The sequence below is a fragment of the Delphinus delphis genome, chromosome 10, assembly GCF_949987515.2.
Source record: "Delphinus delphis chromosome 10, mDelDel1.2, whole genome shotgun sequence".
Classification (NCBI taxonomy): domain Eukaryota; kingdom Metazoa; phylum Chordata; class Mammalia; order Artiodactyla; family Delphinidae; genus Delphinus; species Delphinus delphis.
The window spans coordinates 90,436,976-90,451,911 of NC_082692.2; the positions used below are offsets into that span (position 1 = coordinate 90,436,976).

Consider the following 14,936-nt stretch of genomic DNA (forward strand, 5'->3'; position numbering starts at 1 on the left):
GGAAGGATTGTTTTGTCCTGAATAAATTACCAACACACCATTTATTTCTGAAGTATTGGGAAAGGTATACATCAGGACATTTTGTTCTCTAGAGTAAAATGATCCTTTTTGACCCAGGCTTTACCAGCTGCTGCCTCTTTAGAGTTGCTTTTTGCCAGGAAGGTCTATGGTCATTCATGGATTTCTGGTTCTTTTGTATTGTGATTTAGCCAGTGCATTTGTGTTGATACCAGCTCATTTGTTCAGAACTCTGATTTGTCCAATCTTTCTTTTAGCCGAGGGAGATTCATCCATTTATTAATTTGTTCGTGTATTAATGCCCTCTCTATTCTCACATGTGCTTTTTTATAATAAAAACCATCATTAAAATTTAAAAATAACTTAAAATTATTACAACAGCAGCTAAATGACATGGATGGTAATATTGGAAAATACAAATTTTCAGTGATTTTAAAAATTAAATATTTTGTGCATATTATGAGCTGGACATTGTACATAGATTATCTCATTCTGCCCTTATAAAAACAGTGTAAGGTGGGAATATAATTATTATGCTCATTTTATGCATAAGGAAGCTGAACTTAAAGAAGATGAATGGAATGAAAATGTTTCCTCATGTTCTTGTCCAGGGAGAGGCTATTATACAATCAGTGCATAGACACATGGTTTCTTTGCTTGTGTAAAGCAGCACAAAGGTGGTATGGAATAATTCCTGTATTTTTACCCCATTTCAAGGAATGGACTTGGATGTCTGTCTACCTGATTTATCTCTGTGTATGCTGGCACATCTGAAGGGAAGTTTTAACTAAGTCACTTTACCCCTGATAAGAATATGGCTAGTCAACTTTTCTTCCAATACGGACTGAAAAAACATTTCCTAATTATTAAATCAAAAACTTCTCAATATCTACCTAGGCATCAATAGAAATATCTTTTTAAGACCAGCCATGAAAATACACTATGGAAATTGAACTTAGTTTTAGTTGCATCCCTTACTATAACTTAGTTTTTAAGTTGGATTCATTCATTCAGTCAGCACACATTTAAAGAGCACATGTTTTAGACCAGGTTGTACTAGGCTCTGCAGCTGCAATTTGAAGAAGGCGACAAATTAAGACAGGTAACTGTTTCCCCACAATAAATGATGTGTGTTTGTGTGTGGTTTGGGTGATAAATATATTGTGATTGTTGTCATGCTGAATATAACAGGAGCACGAGATCCAGTTTGGAAATACTATGGTTTTGTTAAAAGGGTTATTTCAAAAATATTAAGCTATTACTCTGTTACATTTATTTAAATGATTTTTGTTTGTTTTTTTGGGGGGTGGTAGAGTAGTAAATTTATGATGACAGCAAACCCTATGATGTAAGGGACCTTGTTGTGTTTCTTCTCCTAGTAATATTTTTGATTAAATGAATAAATGCAAACACAAAAACTCTTGGCCTATAATAGTAAAGAATAGCTGACTATGATTCATATTCAGGAGCCAGGAAAATTTGTGTATGGGGATTTCCTTGTAAATAAATGGATAGCATGATGGACTGATTTTTGTTTGTTTCTATCTATTTTTCACCTGTATGTTTCCCTTAGTTTCTTTAGACACAAAGATGAGACTTGATATTATTCATGGAAAGCTTGCCTTCAGTGGGCTTATTTCTTGACAAGCAATTGTTTAGTTAAGATGCAGAAACCTGCTCTAGCTGACAGAAATAGAGGCGCTATTGAAACCACATGCCAGGCAAAACAATGGCCCTCTCAGAACAGAAAACTAGATAAAACCTGACCTCATGCGGACATGACTTGAAAGGTGGAGGGATGTGGCTACTTCTCACCTCTTTTACCTTATTTTCATTCCCTTATTTCTCTTGGGGATGAGGAATAAGGGTATATGTTATCTCAACTCTCTCTTTTCTCAGAATATTTGATTCATTCCCCCATTCTCTCCACAGACTGGCTTCTTTGCCAGTTATTCCACCTTTACGTGCTTGGACCTCTTGTTGCGATTCAATGTCTCTGAGAGACTCTTACCGGCTTAATATGGGTTGAGTGTTCATGAGTGGTTCAAAGCTGTAGCCAATTAGGGTGAATCACATAGTGCGTGTGGCTTTCCTTTTTAGGAAGTATGGGTAGGGCAAGTTCTTTTAGAAACAGACGTCCGTTCAGAGGCCTTCATGGGTAAATCTCAGATATTCCTCCTTACTTTTCCAACCTTCCCATCCCGCTTTCCATTCTCTGTGGCATCATTCTTTGCTTGGTGGCACCTAACAAATCTGATAAAGGTATTCATGATGTTAGCCCATCCAACAGGTAAATTCTTTTGACTATGTTTCCCTCAGGAAGCAATTCCTAAAATCAAAGGGGTGGGATTAGTGCTAAGTGTTCTAGACAATGGGGAAATTCTTTGAAGTATGTACTCATTTGTCATGAGACTATTCATAATGGATGAGAAACTCTTAACATTAATATCAAGTTACTGGTTACCATATGCCAAGTAGTAGACTGAATACTAATTGCATTATGTTACTCACTTTTCAGTTGTTTTTTGAGGCTGAATAACATTATCCTCCCCATCTTATAGGTGAAATCGAGGCTTCCCATGGGTAGTAAATAATTGAACCAATATCCCGTCCCAGGCAGCTTTCTCAGAGATTGTGCTTTTAAACAAGTGGAACATAATTATACTTTAATGAATAAAGTTACAGTCTGTTTTCATTTCAAGTCTGTGTCATTCCAGTGGATAAATGTAATCCTTACTTTCATTCTGTGAGGAAAAAATAAAAAATAAAAAAAATATATATATGTATATGTATATGCCAAGATTGTAGTAATAATTGAAAAGAAAGAACGAAACCTTGACCAAAGTTTTTTCATTTTTGTTTTTAGGATAATTCTCAGTTTAGCTGTTGTTTCTGATATGTAAGCTGGAGTTGCAAATGGTGCCAACAGCTATAAACAGAGCTTTACCTTCTTACCAGTGGGTATCCTTAGTGTAAGAAAATAGTCAGGCTTTGAGGCACATACACATATATACGGCTGGTGACCAACCATATTAAAATAAAACAAATAGTGATATAGTTATGATTCATGGTGAAGTTGATAGCATTTTTTTCTATTTCATAGGAAGCACCTCCTTAGATTTGTTAGAATAATTTGTGGCACTTTATTTGTGGAGAATATGTAAGAAAGGAAAGAAAAATAATTACATTCTTAATATATGAACAATATAAAGAACACATGTTTGGTTCTTACCTTCCAGACATTATTGATACTAACCTGAAAGTAAAGGTAGTTAGGTACTTAATAAAGTGATGAACTATTATGGTACCCAGCAGGGGATAGCATAAGATTAAGAAGTGATAAGGTATTTATGGCTAGTCAAGAAAATACTATATTTCTATCCCAGTCAAATATGCTATGTTTCAATGTAAATTAGATGAGAATATTATAGTTAAATATATTTTTGAGTGGCTAATTTATATATATATATATATATATATATCTCTACATAAAATGATATTTTCAGTTATAGATATTTTCAGTTATAAAATATTAAAAGACAATCATTTTACTCAGAAGTAAGGTTAACCATAGTAGAAGCTTGGTTAGCAGTTACACACATATACATAAACATGAAGCTACGAGTATATACATTTACTCTTAGTAATATCATGTATATATTTTCCTTAGAAAAAGTATTACTTCAAGGAAGAGTACTCCCAGGTAGAAAATTATTTTGCAATTAACTTGGTGGATTTAAGAGAAGATATAATGCCATATTTATTGGAAGAGTTTTTTTGTTTTTGTTACCTTCATTTTACATATTTATAAAACTAACAAAAACAATAGGATGCCTTCCAGTTCATTGCTTACCTTTTCGTTATTTAAATCAGTTTGTAACATATTTTGTTAGGAAATGGTTGCTCTTCGTGAATTTGAATCCCATAGAATGTCACAGGCTCCAAGAGCTAGTAAACTAACAAAGAAGGGATAGAGTGGTGAACTGACTTGTCAGTAGTCACATGGCAAGTCACATAGCTAGTTTGATTTGGTTTGTTCATTTACTTTGTTTCCCTTGTTTATTAGTTTTTTATATCCTATATATAAAGTATGAGAGAAGTCATACAGTATTTGTCTTCCTCCCTCTAACTCATTTCACTTAGCATAGTACCCTCCAGGTCCATCCATGTTATTGCAGGTGTCAAGATTTCATCTTTTGTAATGGCTGAGTAGTATTTCATTGTATGTGAATCTTTTTTTATCCATTTATCTGTTCATGGGCACTTAAGTTGTTTGCATATCTTGGCCATTTAAAATAATGCCGCAATGAACATAGGGGTGCATGTGTCTTTTTAAGTTGGTTACCAGATGGGAAGGGGGACATGGGGAGGGCAAAATGGTTAAAGGGTGACAGATGGAAAATAAACTTTTGTTGGTGAGCACACTTTTTTGGTAGGGTATACAAAAGTAGAAATATAATGTACATATGAAACATATAATGTTAATAATTAAGGTTACTTCAATAAAAATAAATTTAAAAATTTAAAAAATACATGAGGTAAAAAAAAAAAAAAAAAAAAAAAAAAAAACCCGGAAAGTGCACAGAGCTAGTGAGACACAAAGCAAAGAAAAAAACCCAACCTCCTAATCTAGGCTCCTAATCTAGGCGATTTTACCAAGCTGGAAATCCACACCAACTGTATTTAATTTTTATTTCCTTCTAGTTTAAGTTTAGAATGGGAATAATTAAGCATCAGCTATGTATAAGAATATTGATCCTTGAAAAATGTATTTATTTGTATATTTTTTGTTTTTTTTTATTCTAGGAATTGTTGACATATAGTAACTCCACAGCATGTGGCCCCAGGAACTACCCTAAATGGTAAGCTTCCCACAGGGAAGATTTTTTCTTACATTCATTTCACCTTCGATTAGCGTCCTTAGTTACTATGGAAACATTGAGATCCTTTCCTTAGAGAGTGATAGCATGAGATCATTTTTGATGTTTTTCTTAGGGTTGAAGTTAATGAAGGTAGTGAAGTCATATAAATTTAAGCCTTGACATTTTCAGTCAAATCTTCAAAATACTAAGTTAACTAGATCCTAAAATTGAAGTCTTTTAGGGGTAAAACATGACTGTTGTAACTTACTGTCTATAGTGCACGCAGTTTTTTCTTTTATGAAACATACAGGTCTAAAAAAATACAACTGTTACTGTTTTAGTTTCCTAAGACTCCTGTAACAAAGTACCATGAACTGGGTGAGTTAAAACTATGGAAATATATTTTCTCATGTTGAGTAGGGAAGAAGTCTGAAATCAAAGGGTAGGCTGGGCTGTGGTTTCTCTGAGAGCTCTATAGGAGAAATCCTTCCTTGCTTCCTCCATCTTCTGGAAGTTGCCAACAATTTTTCGTGTTCCCTGGGTTGTAGTTGCATCACTCAAATAAATCTCTGTCTTCACATGGCCTCCTCCCCTGTGTGTGTCTGTGTCCAAATTTCCCTCTTCTTGTAAGGACACCAGTCCTTACATCAAGGCCCACCCTAGTCCAATATGACCTCATCTTAACTTGATTATATCTGCGAAGACCCTTTTTCCAAATAAGGTCACATTCACTGTTATGGGGTTTAGGATTTCAGCATATGTTTTTGGGGGACATAGTTCATCCATAATAGTACCTGGCCCTTAAAAGAAACAAGAGTGATCGTGAAGTTAACTATGGTAAATTAGACATAAATGGGGAAAAATACTAACCTGGAGGGTGGTGGTAGAGGAAGATCTCATTGCATTGTTATACACAAAATAAAATGCTCACTTACTTTAAAAGATGCAATAATTATCTCCAGATGGCCCAGTTGTCTCCCAAACAATATAATCAAAATATTCAGCCATTCACCATAAGGGTTGATGGCAATGCGTAAATATCAGTGCATGCTTTTGACTCTCAGGGAATTTTCTTAACACCCTCTATTGAAAAAATATGTAGAAAAAATTTTATTTCACTTGATTTCTCAGATGATTTTCATAAGCCAAGTTGGAGTAAGGTATCCTTTAACAATTAGCTATTAATCCATAAAAAAAACACCCAAAAATTCAGTGGCTAAAAACAGTAACCATTTATTATTTCTCACAAGTCTGTCAGGTCAGCTGCTTAGGTCTTCTGATACGAAACAAGATTCCCCCAGTCTTGCTGGGTACGTTTGTGTGTCCTGGATCAGTTTGTAGGTTAGTTGGGAGAGACTTGCTCTCTATGGTTGCCAATCCTCCAGTAGGAGCCAGGCTTCTTCTCATGGTGCTGGCTTTATTCCAAGATATTCTGAGTGTTTTCAAACTTGCTGTGAACTTCTGTCTTTACCTCCTCAGACTTGTTAAGCTATAATCCATCCCACACAAGGCAATAGGATTGATCTTCTTACGTCACAATTCTAAAGCTAATCCAACTACCAAAACCACCTGTAAATCTGCCACTGTTCCCTATTTTCCTTGGTTCAATTCCAGCCATTTAACATGGTTTCAAAAGATTCTACATTATTAGGCTCTTGCTTACCTCTCTACCTTTCTTTCTTTCCCCCACCCCACGCTTTCCAAAATAGGTTCTGAATTTCTTTAAATTGTTAAAATATGCCATCTTTTCTCTTGCTTTTGCTCATTCTGTCCCTTCTTCCAGGAATAGTCGATTTTCCTCCTCCTGCTTACTTCTCCTATCTTTGTGTGATCAACTCCTTCTTCCAGGAAGGCTTCTATGTTTTCCTTTGCCTGAATTAGGCTTCCCTCTGCTGCTAACACTGATGTAAACAATATGATAATCACAGTGTACTGTAATTACTTGCCTGATTATCTTACTCTCCCACCGTAGACTCTGAAGCCAGTGATTACATCTTCTTGTACAGTATGGTATTCCTAGAACCTAGCAGTACATGCAGAAAGAATGTCATTAGTAATTATTAATGGAAAGAATGAAGGATTCTTTTCTGGACATCTTTTCTGCTCCAGTTCTTCTGTCTTTAAAGGTTTAATTTGTTGGACATTTTTGGAATTAATATTGAAAGGAGGAGGTCACCTTCACTCAAATTTTCCTGATCCTCCTTTGGCCCCGTCTTAAGGAGGGCTCTGACACCCTCCAGTGCCCTGGCTTTTTTGTTTTCTGTAAAAGCAGTAGCCTGAGGAACAGAACAGCCGCAAAACAGGGTTATTTTGGTTCACGCATTTGCTCTTTTCTTCTTTTAATTTGAAAAAGAAAAAGTTTAATTTGTTGCTAACCCTTGAAAATTAGATTTCACATGAAATGATGGTTTCTAGATTCTCTTAGAAGGAATCAGATTATCTTTCTACCCTGAGCCTGCATTCCCAGATGCCAGGGGGCTTACCTGAGCAGCAGGTGCCTTCCTCTACCTTCATCATGACCCATCATTTACTACCTATATGGCCCTGGCAGGCACTTGAGTTCAATGTCCTCACCTACACAGACACCTGAATTGATGGTACGTGGTAGCTTAACTTGGCTTCTAAGAGTTTGTCTCTCATGAACGAAAGATCGTAGGTTCGGTGTCTGGATGAGCCATTTAGTTCTTGCTGACATATATCTATCAACTATGTGAAAGTAATTTTGGCTTCGTGTTCAGAAGTCTGTGCTTAATCTCCTTCTCAAATGCTTGAACAGATAAACTAATCTATCCAAGACTCTTTCTTCCCATCTGTAAAATGGAGAAATAGAGACTGTGATACTGTGTATGGACTTGTATCATGTAAAGTTGCTTTGTAAAAACCACAAAATTCCACCTAACCTATACACACAGAGAAAAAGGAAGAAGATTGTTAGTTCTTTTTTTCTGGATTGGTACAAAGAATTTTCATCTTTTGTTAGGTGATGTTAATTAAAATAGATAAGGGAAATTAAGTATCCATACATACTACAACGTGGATGAACCTTGAAAATGTTATGCTAGGTAAATAAGCCAGACACAACAGGCTACGTACTGTATGATTCCATGTATATGAAATGTCCAGAATAGGAAAAACGATAGGCACAGAAAGCATTTTAGTGGTTTCCAGGAACTAAGGGCAGACAATAATGTGAAGTGGCTGCTAATGGGCCCACAGGGTCCTTTTTGGGGTGATGAATATGTTCTGGAATCAGATAGTGGTGGTGGTTACAAGATCTTGTGAATATACTAAAAAACACTGAATTGTGCAGTGAATGGTGAATTTTATGGTACATGAATTATATCTCAATAAAGTAATAGAATATGAAATTCATGTTTTAGGATGACAAAATTTCTGTTTCAGATATGGCGACTAGGGAGTGTAACAAAATAAGCAGGTTCCTTGGGTTGTCACTCAAATCAATATACAGTGTCTTCCTAAAAGTCCTGCTGTGTCCTCCAAAGCCAAAGACCATGTCACATTTCTAATTGTAAGAATTCATCATTTAATACAATGGTTATGAATGATGGGGTCAGACAGAGATGGGTTCATTTTTAAAATTTATCAATTACGACTTCTCTAAGCCACACATTCTTCAAATGATAAAGGTACTAATAGCCGTTTTGTTGGGTTATTGTAAGATTTAGGAAGAACAAATGTCAAGTTTTTACCATGGTGCCAGTTACAAAACAGCTCCTCTATAATTTATATCTATATACACACATATATATATATAGATATTTAAATATATATATATATATTTGAATTGAAGTACAGTTGATTTATAATATTGTGTAATTGATGTATTTTAATTAGTGTTATTTGCTTGTAAGTATTAGGCTATAGATTTTTTGGCGACTCAACTAGATTTTTGGTGACTCAACTGTTCCAAAGTTGGCTTTTTTGGCGGGGGGGGGGGGGGGGGCGGCGGGCATCTGGGCCAGAAAGAAAACAACAGCTAGAATATCTGCTAGTGCTTAATGAATTTAATCAGCCCCGCACGGACTTTTGATATAGCAGGGAAATATTTAACAGAGAAACATGATTTTTATGCTTCCTGTGCTCCTCTTGGTAGTCGGCAGATCCTTCCCTGGCAGAGGTAACATTACCTGTGCTGAGAGAGGAGCATACCGTGAAGGTGATGTTAGAACTAAGAACACATCCCTGTGGCCTTATATTAAAATCCGTCTGTGCATGTGCTTCTGAATGCAAGTCAGGCTGTTGCCAATAAGAAAATAAACTGCTGCCTTAAAATGTATGATTCAATTGTCCATCATTTTTATTATTTATGATTTTTTCCCTTTAGAACACGGTAGAGATGCTTTTACCTTTGGCTTTGGCTTTGGAAATTGAAATTAAAATCATACTGTGGGAATATAGAAGATAATTGAGTTATTCAGTGAAGTATACTATAAATTGTAACATTAAGCAGAATTGTTTAATCTTCATTATGAAAAAAATGACTGTATGAATTGCTCCATTTGATCCAGTGGCTGATTTATGCTTTCCCTTATGGATAATGGAAAGGATTATGCTATGGTGAGTGGTCAGAATAGCCTGAGACCGCATCATTTGTTCTCGGAGCAAGTATGTACACCAGCATCTTCCTTAGGACCTGGCAATATGGTGACAAAATAGACATGTAGCCTCGAATTCTGGGTTTGATACCTAATAGGCGTGGCAGGTAATAAACAAGTAAAAAAGTACTAATTGTGTTAGGTGCTATGAGGAAAGGAAGAGGATACAACAATAAAGAAGCACAGCTGATAGCTCTGCATCAAGACTAGCTTGTTATGTGACCCTGGGTAGGCTGCTTCTCACCAAAGGGCATCAGACTTCTTTTCACATAATGAATTGACCCTTTGATATTAGGGTATGATCCTCTTTCTGTTCAGAGTAATGCTTTTTGACATCATATTTATTTCATATCATGTTCAGATTACTATTCCTCCCTTATTTAAGTTGATTTTTGCCAGGGGTTCCTTTTCTACTTTGTTTTCAGTCCTTATATGTCGTTTTAGGTGTGTCTCCTTTTAGTAGCATATAGCTGTATTTTTTCCATCTAATATTTTTTTCTCATTTATCAAGAGAGTTGAAAAGTTCACATTTATTTTGAATCTTGAACTATTTTTACATTCTTCCTACCACCTTATTTTGTGTTGGCATATTTTGTGTGAGTTTTTTTTTTTGTTTCTGCATATTTCTTCTTTGCTGTATTCTAATAGACCAACTGATTTTTCTTTTATTCTACTGTTCCTTCCCATTATTTCAGATTTCTTACTCTATCGGTAGGAGGCTCCCTTAATTTTAAACTTAACAATGCCAAATTTAACAATATTCTCAAATAAAACCTAAAATTCTCTAACTCTAATTGTACCACTCAAAGTTCCAAGTTTTTGCTGTACACATAGTATTTTAGTTCAACTTGATTTTTCTCTCAGTTAGTGATTCTAATTGTTATATTTAGTATAGTTAAGCCTTCATTTACATAGATTTCCCTATATATTTCCCTATTTATTTTTTCATCATTGTTTCCAGCATCCTGCTCTTTTGTGTTCAAGTTCCTTTTACTTAACACACCCACAAAAGATTTCTTTTAGCAAGTTCTTTTAGTGGTAAATTCTCTCTTTGTTTATCATTAAATGTCATTCTTTTACCATTATTTTTGAGTAATATTAAACTAGGTTGGGAATTCCTAGTTGACAAATTTTTCCCCTCAGTACTTTGAGAATATTGTTCTATTGTTTTCTACTCTTTATTTACTGCAGATTTTGAAGTCGTCTGTTAGTCAAATTGATAATCTTGTATATGTGATCTTTTTCTTTCTGTTTCCTTTTAAGATTTTCTCTGTTTGGAGTTCTGAAGTTTCATAGTGATTTGTCCAATTATGCATTTATTTTTAGTTTTTCTCATGTGATGTCTTACTTTCAATCTGAAGGCATGTTCTTTTTTTCAATTTTGGAAAATTCTCATTCATCATTTATTTGAATATTGACACTCTTAACATTTTGTTTTCTATTGTCCTTTTCTACATATCTAAGTAGACATATTTTGGACCATTTATTTCTCCTATCTATAATGCCTAGCTATCCTTTTAAATGTTCTATTTCTTTGCATCTCCATTTTACTTTTTGAGAAAATCCCTCAGATTCCTCCTCCAAGTTTTAAACCCTTTCTTCATCATTGTCTACTCTGTTATTTAACATTTTATATCAGTCAAAATAGCAAGTTGATGCTGCACTAGCAAACAACTCTCAAGTCCTATGGGCTGAAGCAGCAGAAGTTTATTTCTCCCTCAGGTTACATACCCAGTGCAAGTTAACATGGGGGCTCTGCTCATTTTATTTACTCAGGGACCCATGTTGATTTAGTCATTGTCAGGAAATGATTCCATAAATGCTGAGGCAACATACAGAGAACCTGTGGGATCATGAGCTAAGCCTGAAAGCTTTTTCCCAGGATGGACACATGTCACTTTTGTTTACATTTCATTGGCAAAAGAAGTCACAAGGCCATGGATGACTACAAAGAGGGTAACATTTGCTTGGAAATAAAGGGCAATACTTGTGAAAAGCATTTAATTGCAATACCAAATGTCTGTTGGCTTTTAAATTTTCAATTATTTTTTTTTTCCTTGAACTTCTATTTGGTTTATCTCGTTTATCTTCTGTGTATCTTTTATAATGTTCTGCTGTTTTATTATGGGTTCAATTCCTTTTTATCACTTTCCAAACTCTTATTGTCTATTCATGTTCATGATCTTTTATTATTCCTAGTGCTTACATTGCATTTTTTTTTTTTTTTTTACTGTGCTAGCAGATTCATTTTTGTGATAGCTTTTTCTTTCTCGCATATATTTTGTCATTTTGTATTGTGAACTCACATTAGGTATGTTTTTTTTCTGTGGGAATGCTGTGGACCCTGTGTTGTGAAAACTTACCCCTGAACTAGTTTTGCTTTTGCTTTTACCAAGGTCCTGGGATGTAAAGTGTCCCAGACCAGTGTTAATTTCCTACACCTCATGAGTAGTATACATTTAGATCATATACTTAAGCTTGGCAAAGGCTTGGAGTTTCATTTTCTTCCAGGGGGCACATTGAACCTGGTGCAGACAGCAAAATTCCAGACTGTGTCTTGAGGTGGCTTGAGATCACATAAATGGCTCTCAGCAGTGACTTTGTCTCCAAAGAGCATCCCATCTGGTACCTGCCTCTCGGGCAGATGCTTCAAGATTAGTAAGTGGGTTCCTTTCACCTACCGCCCAAGCACTTTTCAATCCAGTGTTTTTGTGCTGGTTTTCGTGTTTAGTGATTCTGCACACGAGCCTTTTATAAAGCAGGTTTTCCGTTCCCTGCAGCTTTTTAGTTTTCGTGAGCATATGCCCCTTTGGTTTTAAAACCCAGAGGTTTTGGGGACTCGTCTCTGTTGTGCAGGATCTAGCCATTGGGGTGTTTGATGTGGAGCTCGAATCTCTCACTCTCCAAGGAAAATAACCCCACCTTTGTAATCCCTCCTGTCTGTGGATTGCTGTGGCTGGCATGTGAGTTTTTCCTTGGTGAGCCCATATGGCTTCCTCTTCTACCTGTCTCAGTGCTGTCCTTTTACCTTTTGTTGTGGAGACGCTCTTCATCTAGCTTTCAGGTCTCTTTCTGAGGGAATTATTCCATTTGTAGCTGGTGATTCCTTGTGTCTGTGGAAGAAGGTTAGTTTAGGATCTTCCTATGCCACCATCTTGAACTCTCTAGATGGTAAAATACTTTGCCTGTAATAAGTTAATGGAAACTCCTCTCCCACTCCCTTTCCCAATAGCTGGAAATGGATTAAACAATAGAAAATGGAAACCCTGAATCTTCTATTGAATTTTCTTTTATACAGGATTAGCAGTCAAGAAGCACTAAGTGAAACAAGGTAAAAAACATACAGGCAACTGCTGATGGGAGTTTTAGAAGGCAGGGAAGAAGTGGCTGCCCTGGTGTTAAGTGCTCATATTATACAGTAACCAGGGATAAGCCCCATCCTTGCTATAATTTGAGTCAGATCAGAACTGAACATTCAAAGCAATCTGCTGAATACAAAAGAAATCTTTGGGTTGTCTGCTGAGTATGCAGCCCTTTCGCTTAGAAATATCCAAGTGCCACAGCACAGGCTGAAAGGATGTCCGGGTGTCTCCTTGTACCACAAACTGATAGGAGCAGGAGATTTTTCTCTTTGAGGATTTTGATGAGGACACAGAGACTAGATGAGACCTGAGCAAGGGAACCAGTGGGTCATGCTAATCTTGGGCTATTTAAACTGACTATGACTACATACTAACACAGAAAGAAGAATGTGAAAAGAGAAAAGAAAACAACATGGCAGAGAGAGAGAGAGAGAGAGAGCTGAGTGACCACATGGTCCCAGAAATAGAGAAAGGGTAGCACCTTTGCACCTGCCCTGTTGGTTGTGATTTTGGTCTAGCTGTACTTTGTAGCAGTAGGTTTTCCGAGATTCCTTGTATTCTTCCAGTAAACTTTTTGCTTGGTCTGCTTTAAGGGGTTTTCTCTTTCTTAAAACTGAGATTTCTTGGCCTGGACATTGACCACATGTGCCCTATGACAACAAATTGATACTGTCTATTTTTAAAAACCAAGACTCCTTGAAATCAACATCGTAGTTTTAAGTCATTGACTGAATAACTGGGAGATATTAGGCAAAACTTCTCTAATTCTTTTTATTTCTGTATTCCTACCATTACACATAGATAAAATTCCAGTATGATGGAATTCCAGACTCACAGGTTAGAAGTTAGGACAAATGCTAAAGCTACTTGAGAAACGGACAACCTGTGCATAATTCAAGGATGTTGCTAAGCAGATGCTAGTTTGAGGGCATTAAGATCAGTGCTGGCACCTTTAAATAGCTAATACAGCTTTCTTCCGAGGCGGCCCAACTACTGACACAGTATGGTTTATCCACTGGGAGGCTGTGACTCACTTATTCTCCCAGTTCCCCTATGTAATCTGACACAGTGTATCCCCAAGACACTTCCTGCTGCTAATGCTTCTATTTCTATCTTGGAGCCTTTTAATTTGTATTTTCCCCAAATGGCTTACGTCTGCTTGTCAAGTGGGGTTCTCACCTCACTTGGAACTCCTGGCTCTTTGATAAGGAATAGCAGGCTGGCAAGAGGAACTGGCATGCCACAGAAACCGTGTAAGCAATCAACAGCTTCTTTACAGCCAAGTGTGATCTGTCTGCAGCGCTGCGCAAAAGCAGCTCAGCACAACTGTCTCCTCCTCATGGCAGATTCTCATACACAAAGTTCCGGTTAGTATTTTACCACCGTGTGGAAGGTAAGAGTTTGGGTGCAACAAACTGCTCTGACATCACCCTGGTGGCTGCCTTTCTTCAATCCTATGCGCGTAACTCCTTAATTCGCACTTGAAGTTCAGGAACGTTCAGTACCTGTTACCTGCAGACCTATGAACAGTGATTATGAATCTTGGTCCTGGAATCAAGAAGGATCTGAGTTTGAATCCCAATTCTGCCACAGATTTACTGTAAAATATTGGGAAACTTATTTAACCTCTCCAAACTTAAGATTATTTATTTTAAAAAATGAAGAAAATGTTAGAACCTACTTTTGGGTTAGATTTTTAAATTTTGAAGATGAAAATGTGTTCATAAAGATTAGGAAAGTGCCTGGCACATCATATGTGCTCAAAATCGATTAGCCGTTATCATCATCATCAAGTGAGGACCCTGTGTTCTCCCATTTCTGTTGAGCACAACTAAATGTCATTCAGTTCTTTAGGGGAAGTAAGATCATCCTCCTTCACTTGAGGGAGGGAAAAAAAAAAACTTTGGGGAAAGTAAATTCTCACCATTGACACGAGGAAGACTCGCCATCATTGTGGACAAAGCACAACTCTGAACTTCAGGACTGCTGTTTGGTGTGAGTGTGAATCTGGACAAGTCATTAACAATTCTGAGCCTAAGTTTTCTCAACTGTAAAATGAAAGTTCTGGCCTGGATGTT

General features: G+C 36.5%; 1 protein-coding gene across 1 annotated transcript in view; it reads left to right on the forward strand.

Moving 5' to 3' along the window:
• The window catches only part of CNTN4 (contactin 4), a 959,269-nt gene that overhangs the window by 237,489 nt on the left and 706,844 nt on the right, over positions 1 to 14,936 (forward strand). Inside the window, exon 3 of the mRNA XM_060022925.1 lies at positions 4,825 to 4,880. The gene's annotated coding sequence lies outside the window, so the exon portion shown is untranslated. The remainder of the gene's footprint in view (positions 1 to 4,824; positions 4,881 to 14,936) is intronic.